A 17,590-nucleotide genomic window follows, 5' to 3' on the forward strand; every position below is an offset into this window, starting at 1 on the left:
AGTCGCAAATCGAAATTTCGCGAAACAGAAGCAAATTTGGCAATTTTTCCTATGTGCGCCGCGCTATTTTCTTTGTGCACCATGCTACTTTGGAGCCTGATTTGAGGCACTTGAAGGTGTCCAAGATGTGCCCAAGTGTGCTTGTTGGAAAGCCTATCCTATCTACTTTCTAACCCAACTGGAATTTTTGAATTTGGTGCTGATTTTCCCCTCCAAATCTTCATTCTCCCAAGACTGCTTCCTGTGTGTCAAAAAAGGGGTAGAGAGGCCATTTTTTGGGTGTTTTTGACCTCCTAGAGGCTCAGATCTTGCCAAAATTTCTTGTCCAAGCACTAGTAGTCGTGATTTTTCATGTTGAATCCAAAAATACAAACCATTCTTCATTTGGAGTTCCCAATTTTTAGTGCCGCGCCACACAGGGAGAAAAAACCTTTGTTTTGCCTAAAAATTTATCAAGTGACCAAAATTTCCCCAAATTCCTTGAAATTTGGGCTGGAGGTCCTCTATGGGGTGCTATGCTATGCCAAAGAAGCCTCAGCCAAGATTCGAAGCTGATCTTGCTCTTTTGCCTCTTTTTCCTCTTTTGTTGCTTTGCTCAATTTTGCTTTCAAGCTCCTTATCCGGGCCTTTGCACTCATATTTCGTGTCCTGTAATGATAAGCCATGTGTCTCAACAAAGCATGGTCCTTGTCAGCCTTGTCTAGCAGCCTCTCCAAGTGCATGTTCACGCTCTCGAGATTGGCCTCCTGATCCTCATTGATTTCTTGCTCCAATGACGTGAGCTCAACTCTTCTCCTTTGTGCAGCTTGGCGATGCTCACGAATGTTTTGTAGCTCCATGATCACCCGCTGATCCTCCAGGTGCTTGTTCCTCTACTCTAGGTATTTCATGTAAAACTTAGCCCTCTCCAAGTCAAGGGATAAGGCCTCAATCACTGATTGCTGCTCTTGGATGATCTCTCTAAGCTCTGCATTTGTCAGTTCTGTATTTGTCTCATCATCATGAAGGAGAACGAATTCGGTCTCTCATTCACCTGATGGCTCACCTGAAGGCCCCTCATCATGCATTGGCTCCTTACCTCTGTCCTATTCCTGTGTCATCGATGTAGGAAGCGAGGCCCCTTCTACCCCGGGTGGAGATAACACTCGCTTTGCCGCTGCAAAAAAATGTTTACTGCCTCTCTGATAGGTGATGAATACTGGCATAGTAGTAGTCTTGTGGCACTCATACTAATGTGAAGGACCACCTATCTCATGCTCTACCTCTGATACTACCTGTGGAGTGCTGAAGAAATCACGGGAGATGAAGTCCCCCCAAGCAATGCCCTGCAATCCCAACTGATGATCCACCAAAATCCGGATAAGAGCAAAGTGATAAACACTGTTGAGCTGCTGCTGAGGGGTCTTATGTTGCATGAAATGTTTCATCCTCTCTATGTTCCCGCAAATGAAAAATGGTAGGTTCATCATCTGTACCCTGGTAAAGTGCATGAGCAACCTGATGTGATAGGCATATTGGCGAGAAAACCTCCCCTCACAACTGAAGTACTTCATGATCAATTTCATGAGTGGAGCATACTCATCTTTCAAAAATATGAATGGGAAGATTCTTGTGAGATGCCTCGAACAACTGGCCTTAATGTAAGGCTCATAATATTGCCTATCCGCCTTCTTCTTCTTATGCCACTGTTCTCCAACATTTGGTATGTCTGTTGCCACTGGGATAGTTTTGGGTGTGAATGTGAAGGTGAGCCTGGCCAAGATAGACTGACCTCCATGTAGGTGAAGCACAAAAGGAGAGGCCAACTCATGATGAACTCTGACATTTGCCACCCTTTGAAAAAAATTCAAAACATGCTAGGTGCTAGAAACATGACATAGCAAGAGGGCATGCCTGCAATTTAGTGAGGGTGTTTGGCTCATCCCTAACATGTTTTCCACTCCTGTGATGTATCCAGGGAGCCTATTCTCCTGAAGCTGTATCACTGTGGGTCTCCACCTCATACTCTGATGAACCCTCAGATGCCATGACTATTGTTTATAAACTGTATTTAGGCTGCCCCTTTGATGATGGTGAAGCTGGGTGTTGTTTGTGATATCTACAACCAAGGGGAACAATGAAACAAAGGGAGTATTAGGAGGGGAGTAATGTAATGGGAATAGGGGTAATAGGGAGAATTTTGTTTAGGGATATGTAGGGGTTTTGGGTATTTTGACAGGTTAGGGTTTGGGGTTTTGATTGAGCAATAGGAGGAAGGGAAAGGGAATATGAGTTTGGTAGTGTTAGGGTAGTGATAATAGGAAAAATGGCATAGGGGAATAAGGAACAGGGGTAAGGTAGGGAAAATAAAGCCTTGGTAGCAACAACACAATGGCACACCCTAGAAAAATGGTTTTTTGGTGTCTTCTTGTGGTTAACTTTATGAATTTTTTTGCATTTAATCACAGGAAATAAACCACCATATCTTTAACAAATTTGATGCACAAGTGAGTTTATGGAGCCTACCTTGCAATTTATGTGCTGAACAAAAAAATTTGAGGGAGTTTGGCAAATTCTGGGTGCTTTGTCTTTGTGTGTCGCGCGCAAAACCCAGTGCGCCACGCTCTGGGTGTGCGCCGCGCTAGTTATAACTTTGCACTACGGGTGGGCTCTGTGCCGCGCACTGTGTGTGCACTGCGCCCCTGCCTATAAGCGTCGCATCCCTGTAATGGCCTCCAAACTTGCTCCAAACCATGTGATTGCACTCTCTAACCTTTTGCAATGTCTCCCTACGCACTTGATTTGCACAATGACTTGGATTTAGGTGGGAGTTTGTATATAAATATTTGGAAGTGATGGGTTACATTTTTGCTTTTTGGAAAAACCCATTTTCTAACGTTTATGTTTGACAGTTTTTCACTGACTTTAGAACAACCCTGATTTTCACTTTTCCTCTGAATTTTGGCTCAAGTGATGAAATTTTCGGCACTCTTTGCAGGGATTGCTTGACAAGACATTCGGCCACGGAAACCATGACTGCACTTGAAGAAATCAACTGAAGACCTTTTTGAAAATTTTGTCACCAATAACACTGTTTGACTTTTCTTCAAAACAGAGTTTTGAAGAACAGTCGAAGTTTATCAATATGACGATGAAACTCTGTGAACCATTACTTTGCAAGGGCATCACTTCGGCCTGCATGGCTTTACTAGACCTATTTAAAGACCAAATTGATTAATCCCTAGACCTAATCATCGAAAATGACCTTTGTCCATTAAAGGACCAGACCTTGACTATCATGGACTTTGGTGATCATTGACAAAAGACCTAAGCCAGCAGGAGCTAGACATGAGGGGAAATGACTAGCATGACCTTCTCCGTCAGATCATCGCATGCCCCTAGCAGAATGCAGCTGAATGAATGGAACGGGACACCTAAAAATGAAATGCATAAAGAGTTTTGATCTCTGACGGAGGGCTGACCAGACCGACTCTAACACTTACATTGCAAGCACTCGTTTGTGAGGCAAGTTATCCTTGTTTCTTTCGTTTTCTTGCATGTCTCAGTCAATAGTGTTCTTTTGCTTCAAATTTGCACGTAGTGTCACACAACACCATGATAAGTCCACGGACTGTCCGTCATGCACATGAACTCATTTATGTCCTGTGGGCACTAAGAAACATGAAGTGTGGATGTCTTCATTGTTATATCTTTCTTGTATGCTGGTCTGCATGACTGCTTTACTCGTGGACCAAGCCTTCACGCACATTGGTTTACCAATCTACTAGTGGCTGCATTAGAAGTATCACTTCACGTGATCAAGCCCATGCACTGTTGGTGTAGGAGTAGGAGTAATGTTTGCTTTCATTTGTTTTCTTGCATACTTGTTTGCTTTCATGCTTTGATTGCTTGTTTGTTTGCTTTCTTCTTTGTTTACTTGCTTCTCTTTCATTTTTTCTTCTGCTCTTGGTTTTCTTTGTTGATTGTTAGTTAGTTTTCTTGTTTCATTCATAGGTTAGTTTTGCATGAAACCAAGTGTGACTCATGAAACGAGCCGGGTAAAGTACAAGAGGGTTTGTACATATATCACTACTTGGTTATCTGTCATCTTGCTTCTGTATGATGAACATGTTACTCTTATTCCATGATAAGTCGAAGGAAAATACATACTCTTCAAAGTGAAACTTGGTGTAAACACAATGCTTGCTTGCTAACTAGTGTCACCTTTTCTAGTCGAATGTATTTGGGTTAATCCTTGTTAGCTTAGTCAAGTAGAGTAAGGTGAGGGGGAAAACCTTAACAGGAACATCAGAGATATAATAAACTACTTCTCTTCTAGGAAAACCTCCTCTACTATCAATAAGTTGGGATCCCTCTTCTACCTCTGAAACGAATAAGTGCTATGCAAAGTGAAAATGAAAATGAAAAAATAAAAAACGTCAAAAAATTCAAAATGAAAAACGAACAAGGCAAAAGAAGAAAAAAGCCTTCCTACATAAGGAGGTGATGCAAGTAACTCTGTTGGGGTACTGACCAAGGTTGCTGGTAGTGGAGTTATGCTTGTGTTCCTATGTGACTCCACCGGGGTACTGTCTAGGCTTGTTGGTAGTGGAGCAACACCAGAGATGAAACTAAGACTCTGATGACTATACTGCTTGTGCGCCTATATACCCCTCAACCCAAAAGAAACAATTGTGTTGCCTTGGCTTGGAATGTATGTCAATCGACCAAGAGCTTGGTAGATGCTACATTTTACATCAATCTAGTATAAAGCCAAGATGAGCTAAGAACTGAATAATACTTCTGGAGGTGTTAGACTCGTTTTTCATGAACACGGTCCATTTAGAGAGCTGGGGTTCTACCAGTGTGTCACCAAGTGTTGTAGCGGCTACAACCACCCTCCAAAATTTTTTCCTTTGTCTATTTTGGAGCCTCCCTACCAACCTTCATAGAAGCTAGCCTTGCTTCATCACATCCTCAAGCTTCAGTGTCTTTCTTGCTCAAGGGATGCCTTTCGATCATAGTTTGATATCTTCCCTTCACAAGCTGCTCACCCAAACTTGGTCCAACTACAGGTTGAGCAACTTCCCTTGAAAATTGTGCATTTCTGGAGGGAAACTAGCCTTCAGTCTAGAAATTTCAAAATCCTCTCTGACAGCCTCGACTCTAGGATTGTGCAATCATGCTAGCCAGCCCCCCCAACAGGATTTACACAAATTTTCCAAGCAGCAGGCTATTCAACCCAGGATTTGTGCAAATCTGGGTAGCATTCAGTTGCTCTGCCCAGAAATTGTGCAAATCTCATGGGTATCCAACCTAGCTCCCAGCTAGAAATGCCCACTTTTATCCCTTGTCTCAGTGATCTATGTTTAGCAGTTGGAGGTTACATACGAGGAGCAATTTAGAAACCTCCCACCAAGTATCACTTCCCCTAGATTTGTGGCATGCGTGTCACAACCTCGATGTTATTAAAAATAATTAACCGGACACTACAAAGCTCATTCTTCACCCCAAACTTACATCTCTTACATCCCACATCACATCTAGGAGCAATCGTCACATTTAGCTTAGATGTTTTGGGGTAAGCCCGCTACCCATGCCTTGTGTTGCATTTCTATCACTTTTTGGGTTTTCACTTGTATGAGTATCATTTTCTTGATTTCTTTGAATGCTTGTTGTCGTTTACATGTATAGTAGTTTTTTCTAGCTCTGTTTTAGTTTTCATTGCTATCTCACTGTTGTCGCATGCATGAAACTGTTTTGCATGATGTTCGCCCAACTGGAAAACTGCCTCACCCACATGCATATTGATCTGTTTGCCAAATCCTTCATTCATGTTATGCATGCATTATTAATCTCTTCTGCTATCACTTAGTTTCACCATGCATTCATTGACTTGCTAGCTTTTAGTTGCCTGTCAGCGAGTCAGACCAACCTTGGCCCAGGCTCTGACTTCACCAAGGCTACATTGCACAATCTGGGAAAGGAAGGCTCACCTTCCTCTCTAGATTTGTGCATTCCTGCCTAGCACTGGACTCCAGGACTATTTTGCGCATTTCTGGATGATAGTGGCTGCTTGGCACAAGAAATTGTGCAGATTTGTCCTTGGGCCAACAATCCTTCCTAGCTGGAATTACACATTGTGCAATCCCAACAGTCATCAGCTAGACTAGACTATGCATTGCACATTTCCCACAGTAAGTCATTCTCTCAGCAACCTGGACTATGCCTTGTGCAGTCTTAATAGTTGGTCTCCTGACTTCCCAGCCAAAATTGCGGAACCTTCATGACCACTCACCAAAGTATGTTGCAAGTGAGTTCTCATGTTCATTTTGGTTTTCGACTGAAAAATTGCTTGCTATAACTATTTCGATGTCTCCAGTTATCATAGGTGTTTATCTGCCTCTCAACAGTACAGGTACAATGGTTTCCAAGAGAGTAGATATGAAGACATCATTCAGAGCATGCATGGGGATGCAGTCGATCAAGTTTCCATGGGCTTACCTACTCACGAAGACATGAAGTTGTTCATGGATAAGGGAATCAAGCAAAAACATCACAGTGGGTAGCATCATGAACATCAGTTGAAGGAATCATATCGAATGCAACGAACGTAGCAAATGCAAGAGGAAGGTTGTTGATAACATAGAGGCAGAGCAAGTTAAAAGATCAAGCAAATCCAATGATAATGAAAGCAAATTTGGAGACTCATGCTATGAAGTGACGGTGCGACAGGAAGATTGCATGAAGGGAGAAGATGGAACAAAGAAGGAGTTTCATGTGTTGAAGTAGCAACTCAGGAAGAGAATGAAGCTGCACAGAAAGTCTAATGAGTTGCAGTAGGAACAGGAACAACAATAGGCGCAAAATGCACTCGCAGATGAAACTGCACCATTACGAGGTAAGGAACTATCCCAGCAGTCGACATAGAGAAAACATGGTGAGAAATGTTCTTGATTGCATGCAAGGGATCCAACAGCATGCATGTAATCCAACCCATTCAACACACTCACTAAGGAAAAGACAAGAAGAAAGTCCAACTGGGGCTGAACATGTACTTTGACAAGTTGATGAACATGACCACCAGCACACAATTGAAGATCATCATGGACATTATGCATCAGTGTGTTGTTAGTTCAACCATACCCAAGAAGACCATGTGCATGTTAGCAGACGAGTTGGATGAAGAGGCCGAACCAATGCATCGGTTGCAACGGAGGCAAGAGTTCGCTTCAGAGAGATGTCACCATGAGGTTCATGCACATCATCATGGACAACCAAGCTTGGCATCAGCTCACCACCTTCACCATCACAAGCATGTCAAAGTGTTGGTCTCATCAAACGGATCGAGTGTCAGTGATGTCTTGCAAGGCTTTCTCAAGCCATGATGTCTCACATGAGTACATGTGCGTTATAATGTTGAGTCATGTCAAGTGTAAGTCGAGTGTCAACTATGGGATGTAACAGTTATAGAGTATGTGAAGAGTCATGAGGGTAGTTGAACTGTCACAAAGGGGAATGTCAAGGGTCACCCCACCCTTTATTATAAATATTCCCCCATAACTCATTTTATTGGCTTTTGGTTAGCTAAGCTTCTACTAAGACTCTCTTGAATAAGTCTTAGACAATATTGTAACCCACCTTGGCTTCTCCACTACAAGGAGCTAGTACATCTCTTTGGAGGAGCAAGCGGATGTGGCTGTAACGTTCCATTGTTGGGGCTAGCAGTTTTACATGGTGTATTCTATGATTGTGACTTACACATCTTTAATAATAAGAGCCAACACATTTTGATGCATATGTTGTTATTATAGTTGGACTGTTTCGATTTCCTTAATGATATATGTTGTTTAACTTACGTACTTGTATATGAACTGATTGGTATGCAATTACATGAATATTGTTATTAATGTGTTGCATATGTTGTTAATGTTGTCACCATCCGTGTCGACTGCTCTGTCAGACATCAAACAAACCTTTCTCATGAACCTTGCTATATCAACCATCACACTCATCTCAGACTGATCTGTGAGTGTTGTTCGTGTTATCTTACCTTGTATGTTGTGACTGTCACATCTAAGTGGACTGCTCTGTCGAAAGATGTGCATGCCCTTTGTGTGGTGTGTTCCTAGTCGAGTTGGGATTTATCCCTTTAAACCTGGAACTCACTTTCACCTTCCTCTCCCTTTGAAGTGTTGGAACTTCTCATACACATTCCTTGACTCTCTGCATTAGTCACACCCTTGCTACTGACAGAGTTATCTTACTTGCCTCTGCACGACATTGTAGTCAAGGCATTACCTTATGACCCAGTGTTGGGATTCCTACACCAAATGGTCTGAGGTCTAATTGGGACTTCTTACTAGGGAGATCCCCTTGACACGTTGGCAGGTCTAGCATCGTCAACAACACTCGAGAGAACTATTGTAGATATTGAAGACCTAGTTAGGAAAGATCACATATTTTTCGTTGAATCTGATGTGGAGAGGGAAAACAAAGACTGAATCCCCAATTCTTGTAATTCAACAAGGGAAAGGGCATTGGATGACATGAAAACAATTAAATTTTATTGGCATATCAAAACTCTTATGTGTATGGTTCTTACTAATAGAGAAGACACTCAATAGGAGCTCATTATTGGTATGATTAAAATCATGGAGAAAATGGAAACTATTAATGGAAAAATCAATCTATTGTTCATGGATATCATTAGTAACAAACCACCAGTATCTGGTACTAATGTTGATCCCTAGTCAGTTGATCAAAAAAACATCCTAATAGCATGAAAGCAATCAGAGCTCAAACTCTATTTTATATTTTGTTTTATTATATGATTTTGCATGTCAACATATGCATCATCGTCTATGTAATACTCCATTTTTTTATGGGTTATGTCTTCTAATTACCAAACTAGAAATATTAGGAGTAACTTGAAACCATTCATTCTATGCTACTGCTTTGGTTTCCCCAGTGGTAGACCATTAAAGGCTATTTTTGATGTAATTTTTTTCTTAATTAATATAACAACCTTGATCTTACAAAAAAAATGTGTTTCTATTTGGGTTTATTGCATTTATGTTAAAGGGAATTGTAGGAGGATATATTTTATGGTTTTTATTGTTTGTGTGAAAGAAATAGGTGCAACGAGCTTAAGAATAAATATCTCTTGCGTAACCCTAGATCGATTCACCAAATATCCACCTTAAGGAAAAAGGTGCACAATTGAATCTACTTTTTTTTTTATTTCTCCCAATGAATGTGTGTGTCACATAGTTAAGTGAGTCAAGAATTTGTTGTCTGTGACGATTCTTGGGAAAACTTGTGTGTTTAAAGCACCTTATCATTGCAAGGGAAAATATGAAAAATAGAACTAGAAACTCCACTGGGGAATCCTAATGGATCCATTTTGATAGTCTTTGTTATTATTGAAATGGATTTTGTTTTCTTTTCTTAGTTTTGAATGGATATTAAGAGTCCTAGGGAAATTTGTTTCTAAATCCCTATGTTTAAAAACTTTAGATATGTGTAAAAAAATCCTTAATCTCTCCTCTTTCAGCTCAATATAGTGTTCTTACCTCTATTAATGCTTTGATTTTCTCTCTATTAAAGCATTGTTTTCCATTTCAACTCTCTATTTCCTCACAGATAGGGCATTGAAGCACCAAACCAAGAGTTTTGATTGTTTTTTCTCTCTAAGAATTTTTGTAATTTTATTTTATGCATCTGAGCATATCATTTAGTCATCTTCATTCTATTTTAATTTATCTTATTATAGTTCAAAAACTCTCAGATTCACTTTAAATATGTGGTTTTGTAATATTTCATTAAGGTTTTGAATCCTCTTGTGTTTGATTCCCAATAGAGACATTAAGGGTTAGATATATCTCTCCCACAATTTTCCTATAACCGTTGACCTTTTTATCTACTTGTAAGTGTGGTTTAGTATTTGAATACATTCGTTGAATGCTTTCTTTCTGATGAAAAGGATTTTGGTTTTCATTGTGTTTTGTTTGATTTTCCTTTGAAGTTTTTTCACTATTTTATTGTATTTTTTATTTTGATATATAGTGTATGTCAGAGTGACAAAAGAGAGGGTTGTAAGGATTGTTTTCATGTTTCATTTTGAAATATGTAAATATCTTGTAAATATATTTCATTGAAACTAAAAATTTCATGTGCATATTTTACATATCTTTCTTTGAAACAAGTCATAACACCATCTTATTTTCACGCCATTTACCCTTGATGTTAAAGAAAAACCACTATAATTGACATGTTTCCTTGAAAACCCTTCTAACACAAGGGTCAAGAATGAGGTCACATTGCTTCAGATAATAGATCAACCACTACGTTATACTCAATGATGTTTTTAGTAGAGCGACCAGTGAAAATCCCTTGCATACTCACTAGCTCACCATTTGGAGCAAAGATAGCCCATGCTGCAGAAGATAGGTTTTAAGTACTATGACTAGCACCATCGGCATAACCAATATACAGTTCGAGAGAGGTTGACATATGTAAACCAAATGTAAAAGGGATCAACAAAAACCATTGGAAACTATGAAAAACACACTACCAACACACTCAACACACCTATAAACAATATGTACACAGTTTATTACACACGCGATCAAGCATAGTATTTTTTGAGGTACAATTGATTCTGAGGTTGCACTAGTGGAACTCAATCAAAGTATACTAAGTCATAGACCCCTTTCACAAGGACTCTCTTAACAATGTACGAACCCAACCACATGGGTTGGAACTTTCCTGTACCTAACTTATCGGCCTCCTAGTCATATAATAAAACCAGGTCTCCTTCTAAGAAGACACAAGACTTGACATTTTTATCGTATTTCACCTTGATGCATCTATTATGAGCTTCGTTTGCTAAAGAAACATCATATCAAGTTTCATCAAAACAATTCATATGTAAAAGACACTCATCCTCCATGGAAGTGGGAGGATAAGTTAGACAACTAGTTTTAATGACGAAATTTCACATTCGATGGGGAGGATTGCTTCCAGACCATATACCAACTAAAAGGGTGTGAATATTGTAGTAGTCATGATTGAGGTTCGGTATGCTCACAAGGTAGCATAGAGAAGAAAGTTCCAGTTCGGTTTGTGGACGCCTACCATAGGTTGAATCATAGTCTTAAGAAATTTGTTAACAACCTCAACCTATCCATTAGTCTCATGATTGTAGGGAGTGGAACTTCCATGTGAATGTCCTAGCTTAACAATTAGTTCAGTCATCATATTATTCTAGAAATGTTTTGTGTGATCCATAACTATTTCTTGCGGAACAAGAAACCTAGAAATAACGTGATTGAAGAAAAAGTATGTAGCCATTTTTCTTGTGTTGTTAAATGTAGGCATCACCTTAGCCTACTTAGTAAAATATTCAATAAAGATAATGATATAACCATGCGCCCCCCCCTCGCAAACTGAGGGTTGCATGTCATAAATTTGATACCCCATTTCGCAAAGGGACCAACATCTACAACAAGATGTAACAGAGAAGGCAGAGCACCGATCTTACGATCGTAGATCTGGCACACATGACACTTCTTGACATTGAGAATACAGTCGTGAAAGACCTATTAGGCCAAAAGTAACTAACATGTAAGATCTTATACATGGTAGTGTAAACAAATAGATGTTCGACACATGCCCTAGAGTGGAATTCATTAAGGTGTTTCACAGCCTCCTCAAGGGTGTGGCACCTCCATAAAATTGTATCAATACCATGATAGTAAAGGGTGTCACCAATAATAATGTAATTCTAGGATTGGTATCAAATAAGTCAGTGCTCAAAGTGAGAGGTATTAGGTCAGAAAGTCTAGGTGTGGAGAGAGATTAAAAAACCTTCATACCATGGATCAAATGACGAAATCAAAATCAATGACTTGTTAGGGATAGAATATTCAGATGTAGACTCAAAATCAAGGGAAGGAAGATCACACACTAGCTCAGAAAAAACTAGGGATTTCTTTGACTTGGACTTCATGAACTCCAACTCGAACTCTTGCCAAATAATCATGCACTTAGATTACCTTCCCACTAGTAATTAACGTGATAGTATATATGTCATAGGGTTGCAATATGAAATGACCGTAGTTCTCCTAAGTAAGATGTAATGGAAAAACCTTTGGGTAGGTTGAATGAAGGTGAAATCCAACTTTTCTATGTGAGTATATCTTATTTCTATATCATTAAGGTTCCAAATCTAATAATAAATGGGGTTTTTAGTCCCTATATCATCTTCTTGGGCCAATACTATTGCTATAGTAGAAATGGTAGTAGTGAGATACAGAAAATAGTCACAATGATAATTAGGGGGTATAAAAGAGATGCCCAAACCAATACATCAAACACAACATCAAACGATTTTTAAGTAGCATCGTCCCAGTGGAAGGGGACCCTTTTTTTTAGCAAGCGATTGAATCCTTTGGTTAACTATGCATAATTAGGGACAAATCTCAATAGGAAGTTAGCTTTCCCTTCGAGTGTTTTCCACTGAGTGAGAGAAGAAAGTGCAGGCATGTAAACAATCTCCTGTACTTTTAGCGACTTAAAATGAATTCCTTGTTTTGAAATGAAAAAACCTAGGAGTGAACCTGAACAGACACAAAACACACATTTTTTATGGTTAATTCAAATGTTATAATGTATACAACAAAGGAAAATATCCATTAGATGCATCAAGTGATCAGGCTGATGTTTGGAATGAGTAGGGAGATCATCCAAATAGGGTTGTATAATATGTTTGATTTCACCAAAAGTGAAATCCCTGGTGTAGAGCTATAAAAAGGGTCTCTTTCACCTCTAATTACCTCACATTAATATGTCAATCTGGGAGCGTTTGGTTATTTCAAAGAGTGACTCAATTTGAGGCTATTTGTCAGAGTAATGCTAGTAGTACAGCGTCCTACAAAAACACAAGAGTAAACTAATGCTTATCTATGACTAAGTTCCTTCAAATGACTAAAGCACACACTCTTAAAGCTAGGCAACTTTATCAGTCAAGGGTTCGACAATAATAGCCCATCCCTTTGGAAACTAATGGAAAGGAAACTAGAGCATAGATCACGGGTCTGGGAGCAAGGCAGTAAATGCAGAGGCTCACTACAGCCATAGATTGTCCCTTACACCAAATGCGAGTAAATGAAACAGCAGATAAAAATGGAACAGCAAATAGGAAATTGAACAGCAAATCTAGAATGGAACATCAATGCTTAAAATGGAACAACAACTCTGAAATGGAACAGCAATCGCTATAACTAAACCTTGCAAGTAATAATCAAACTTTATCTTATCAACTCAAATGCACTCATTGCAATCCAAAACTCCAATCTTTCATTCTCCAAACAAATCACGCAACCAACTAATGGAACAACATTAAATACTAATTATGGAACATCATGTAAAAATAATACACACATAACACTCGGAAGAAGTAATCTGATTTAACACCAATCCTCAACAGGAATTACAACTGTGTTTCAAAATGGAACAGCATGAATCCTGAATCATAAAGAACACACTTTTCAGATAATTTCCTTAACACACATACTCAGCATAGAAGCTCCACAACACAATGATAACAATGTTCAATTAAGTCTAATAAGATTGCATTCACTCTGAAAGTATTGATAATATAATGCAAATTCAATAGAAAGAACATTAATGAATGAATCTTAACAGAGCATGTGATGTAACTTGTAAAGCATATAAGATTACGAACTAGTGACGATAAGCAAACCACGCAGAAATCAAATCGTAGTAATACAGGAGCAAGTGTCCTCTGGGGCCAGGCCCTTAGCCTCAAGGGTACACCGCTTTAAGTTAATCCAGACGCAAAGATAAGATAATCACCAAGTTTATATTAATGCATAAAACAGAAAGTACAATGAGCCAAGTTCAATGAGACTCAATGAGCAAAGTTCAACCTTTAACAAGAATTTATATAAAATCATCTCCCCTCCCTAGACTAACAATGTCATCCCTTTATATAAGAGTAACAGCGGAGATGTCTAAGTGATAAGATAAATAAAGCAGGATCGATCCTGAGGGATTCGCCAAACTGTTAATCCTTAATCACTTCTTTTCTCCTCCGCCGAGTTGGTGCCTTCTCCTCCTTTTCCGGACTGGTTTGCTTCAGCCTGCTTTGCCTCGTTTGCACTCGGTCCTTCGTCAAAGGGATAGCAGTTACCCTGTTCTTATCTTCTTCTTTGGAACAACAGCTCCTTGTTTTTACCCTTTCCTGCATAGGAGAATGACAACTATCAGCGGATAAGTCTTGCATACTAATTCCACATATTTTATCACAATTCTCTATTGTTTTCCACATTCATGATGTAAAAGATTCATAAGTCCTACTGAAAAGCCACTGAAATGATCATTAAAAACATACCCTTTTAGTACTCCACACACCCCCCTGCTTACCTTGTTTCATGCCCTCATGAAAACGTTGTAGTTGACATGCAAAGCAGTGAGAGAATAGGCTGGAGAAGGAATCTCATGTGGAGGCCTACAGCCATGGTGAGTGACTAGGTAGTCAAAGAACTGGCCTGTTTGACCCTCAGGCATCTCATATAGGGCTTGATATCTGGGTGCAGGGTGCTCGATAATTGGACTGCGGAATCTATATCCTAACCCGAATGGCCCTGCCCTCAAAATGCTTTCGCCATAGAGGTTCAAACGATTGGTAACTAATTGAAAATTCTCATACCTAAATGGCTCCCTGAGCTGGATGTTTGGATTAGAGGTTCGGTACCGGAATTTGGCTCATCAATGACGAGGTCTTTGATAGAAAGAAAATATTCTAAACTTTGTCGAATGAGTGCCTCGTGCATGGGACCTAATGTTTCAATGACACCCGGAGTTCTCATAAGGTTTCTATGTGCTTTCCATAGCCGTACTGGGTCCCTAGGCTCAGCCCTTACCCACAAATCTAGGCCATTTTCCTGCCTCTGGAAAGTGTTATAAGCTTTGAGCCATTTAATCTGATTAACCCCGAATGAGATGAATGCTTGCAATTGAATATCCCCAACAAAAGGGCCAGGGTTCAACTCAGTCTCCTGATCTAGCACGAGGTTATGCAAATAAAATTCACATAGCAATCTCTAGACCTTCACCCCATAATGTTTACAACAATCTATAAAGTCATTGACAGTATTAATTTGTATCGGGGCGCCTGCTTTAACAGCCTTTATTTTTAATTGTAAGTATCGTTCCAATAAAAACAGAGCATAGTTTTTGGTAGGGGCCCTACATGCTAAAACGTCATTGTTTAAAGAACACAAGGTATCCATCTGTTTGATAACAATATCTAGCCTACGGGTTACCTTTGCAACTTTCTCCTGTTCCTTTTGCCACCCTTCAAAGGCCTAGCTTTCAGATTGATTGACGTTCCTTAGTTGTTGTTGGAGTTCTTCATACTTCTCACGAGGGACTGTTTGCTCTCTAAGCTTCTCCATTTCTTGCTGAGCCTATTTCAATCCTTTGTGCAAGTCCTTGTCTTTGGATCTCTTTTCCATGCACCAGTGGAGGCTGGGAGTTTTACCTGAACTTTCTTATTGCGTTGTTTCGAGTTCAGAACCCTTATCACCCCTGAGGGTGGTGCCTCTGTTTGAATCTCCTTGTTGTCCTTTTCTTTTTTAACACGAATACCAGCTTGCAACTGTTCCTTTTCAAATGGAACAACAGTCTGTCCCTCGGCATCATTTGGAATAGCAGCTGGACCTTCAGCTTCCTTTGGAATAGTAGCTGGGCCTTTAGCTTCATTTGGAACAGTAGCTGAGCCTTCAGCTTCAATTGGAATAGCAATTGGATTTTGGGCAGGGTTTTGATCAACAGAGCGATTTTTAGTCCTCCGTCGTTTTATCCTGCGGTTTCTTACTGTAGTGGTCATCTTTTTCTTCCCGGCGGTATTCCTTGTCCTCTGCCTCGCTTTCAGGACCCTAATCTGTTGGTGGATCTGGGCTATTATGCTCAATAACCTCTGCTGTTCCTTTCGTAATTCTCTAATTTCCAATGTTTTATTAGAAGGAACAATAGGATTTTTGCTGCATTCTGGGCCACGACTAGTCCCTGGATCTTTCTCCTGGGGTATTTCTTCACTGTTTTGTGCTGGTTGTTCTGGGGTAAGAACCCTAACTAGTTCCGTGGCTTCACTTTCTATCCTCACTTCCTCTGGAATTTCTTCTGGTGCCGTGGGAACAGATTGTTCCCTCTCAGTGTCTCCTATCTCTTTTTCATCATGAACAGGCAGATTTCCTTCCTCTGCCTCTTCTGCATGTGGTTTTTCAGGTGCATCTTCTTCCTGGGGTTTGTCGCGGAGGTATGATGGAGTGGAAGGTTGGCCATACTCACCCATATTTGCCAAGATTGTGGCCAATTCCTCTTCTCCCATTGGGTCCTGTGGTGGACTACCTACCTGCTGTCCCATTTCCTCCTCCTGCCTAGATTGTCCATATTCTGCCTCAAGATGCTAAATTTCTGTCTCAGGGGGCTCAGATTCTGTCTCAGGAGGCTCAGCTTCTGTTTCCGAATGCTCAGCTACTTCATCGTTTTCCTTTTCGGATCGCTTAGCCTCCTCGGCCTCTCCTTCCTTTTCTCCTTCAACTTGTTCTTCTTCTATTTCTGGTCGTGAGGGTTGTTCATCCTCAATTACCACTGGTTGGCTGGTGCTTTCTTGGAGTTTTTCCAGCCTTCCTCTTATTTGGGCCAGCCGGACTAATTTTCTGCGTTTCTCTGGTTGTTCCGGTGTATCAGTGTCATGCTTACGCTTTGTTGATTCCTGGCATGTTTCCGGTCATTCAGATGTGCTTGCAACATGTCTTTGTTTTCTTAATTCTCTGCATTTTTCTGGACGTTCTGGTGTGCTTAGAGTATGTTTACGTTTTGGGGAAGGTGTTGTCGCTCTCCCCTCAATTATTGCGATTAATTCTTTCTAGTTGTTTTGCTGCTAGGTGAGGCTATGACTAACTATTAGTCGGATTAATCCATGGTGGCTGACAATTGACTCTACATGCCGTGCCTTTTTCAGGCTTCATGCGGCGTCATGGAGTAAAGAATTCAAAAGTGCAAGAAGGTTTACAGAGCATTTCTGTTTTAAAATAGCTAAGAGTTTAAGGTGTCGTGGCCTTACCACGTCTTTTCTCCCCTCGCAGGTGATGTAGCTTTGCACTGTTCTCACTAATTCTGCCCAGGGATCTCCTAGCGTTGCTAGCAGGACTCCCTTCCCTTTAATTGTTAAGCTCTGGCCTTCGTCCTGGAAAATTTCCATGATCTTCTGGAGTCTTTCCTTCTTTAATGTCCATACAGGTCCGGTGGCTGGTCGTCCCGAGACTTTTGCAATTATATCATCGGTGACTGCTATCCGCTTCCCCCGCACCGTGGAGTGATCCTCCTGCAGGTTCTGCAGAAATTCCATCGCCACTGTTTCATTGGACTCCTTCAGGTGACTGAGATAAGTCAGCCATCCTGCTATTTTCAGGATCTCCCGAGCAGCAGCGGAGACTGTCAACTCCTGTGGTTCGCTTCGAACTGCCCTGCCTCCCATGGTTTCACTGTGGATTCTCAATGGAACAGCAGCTGCTTG

This window comes from Pinus tabuliformis, chromosome 4_2, assembly GCF_031772625.1.
Source record: "Pinus tabuliformis cultivar Carrire ecotype Pingquan chromosome 4_2, CPIR1, whole genome shotgun sequence".
Lineage (NCBI taxonomy): Eukaryota > Viridiplantae > Streptophyta > Pinopsida > Pinales > Pinaceae > Pinus > Pinus tabuliformis.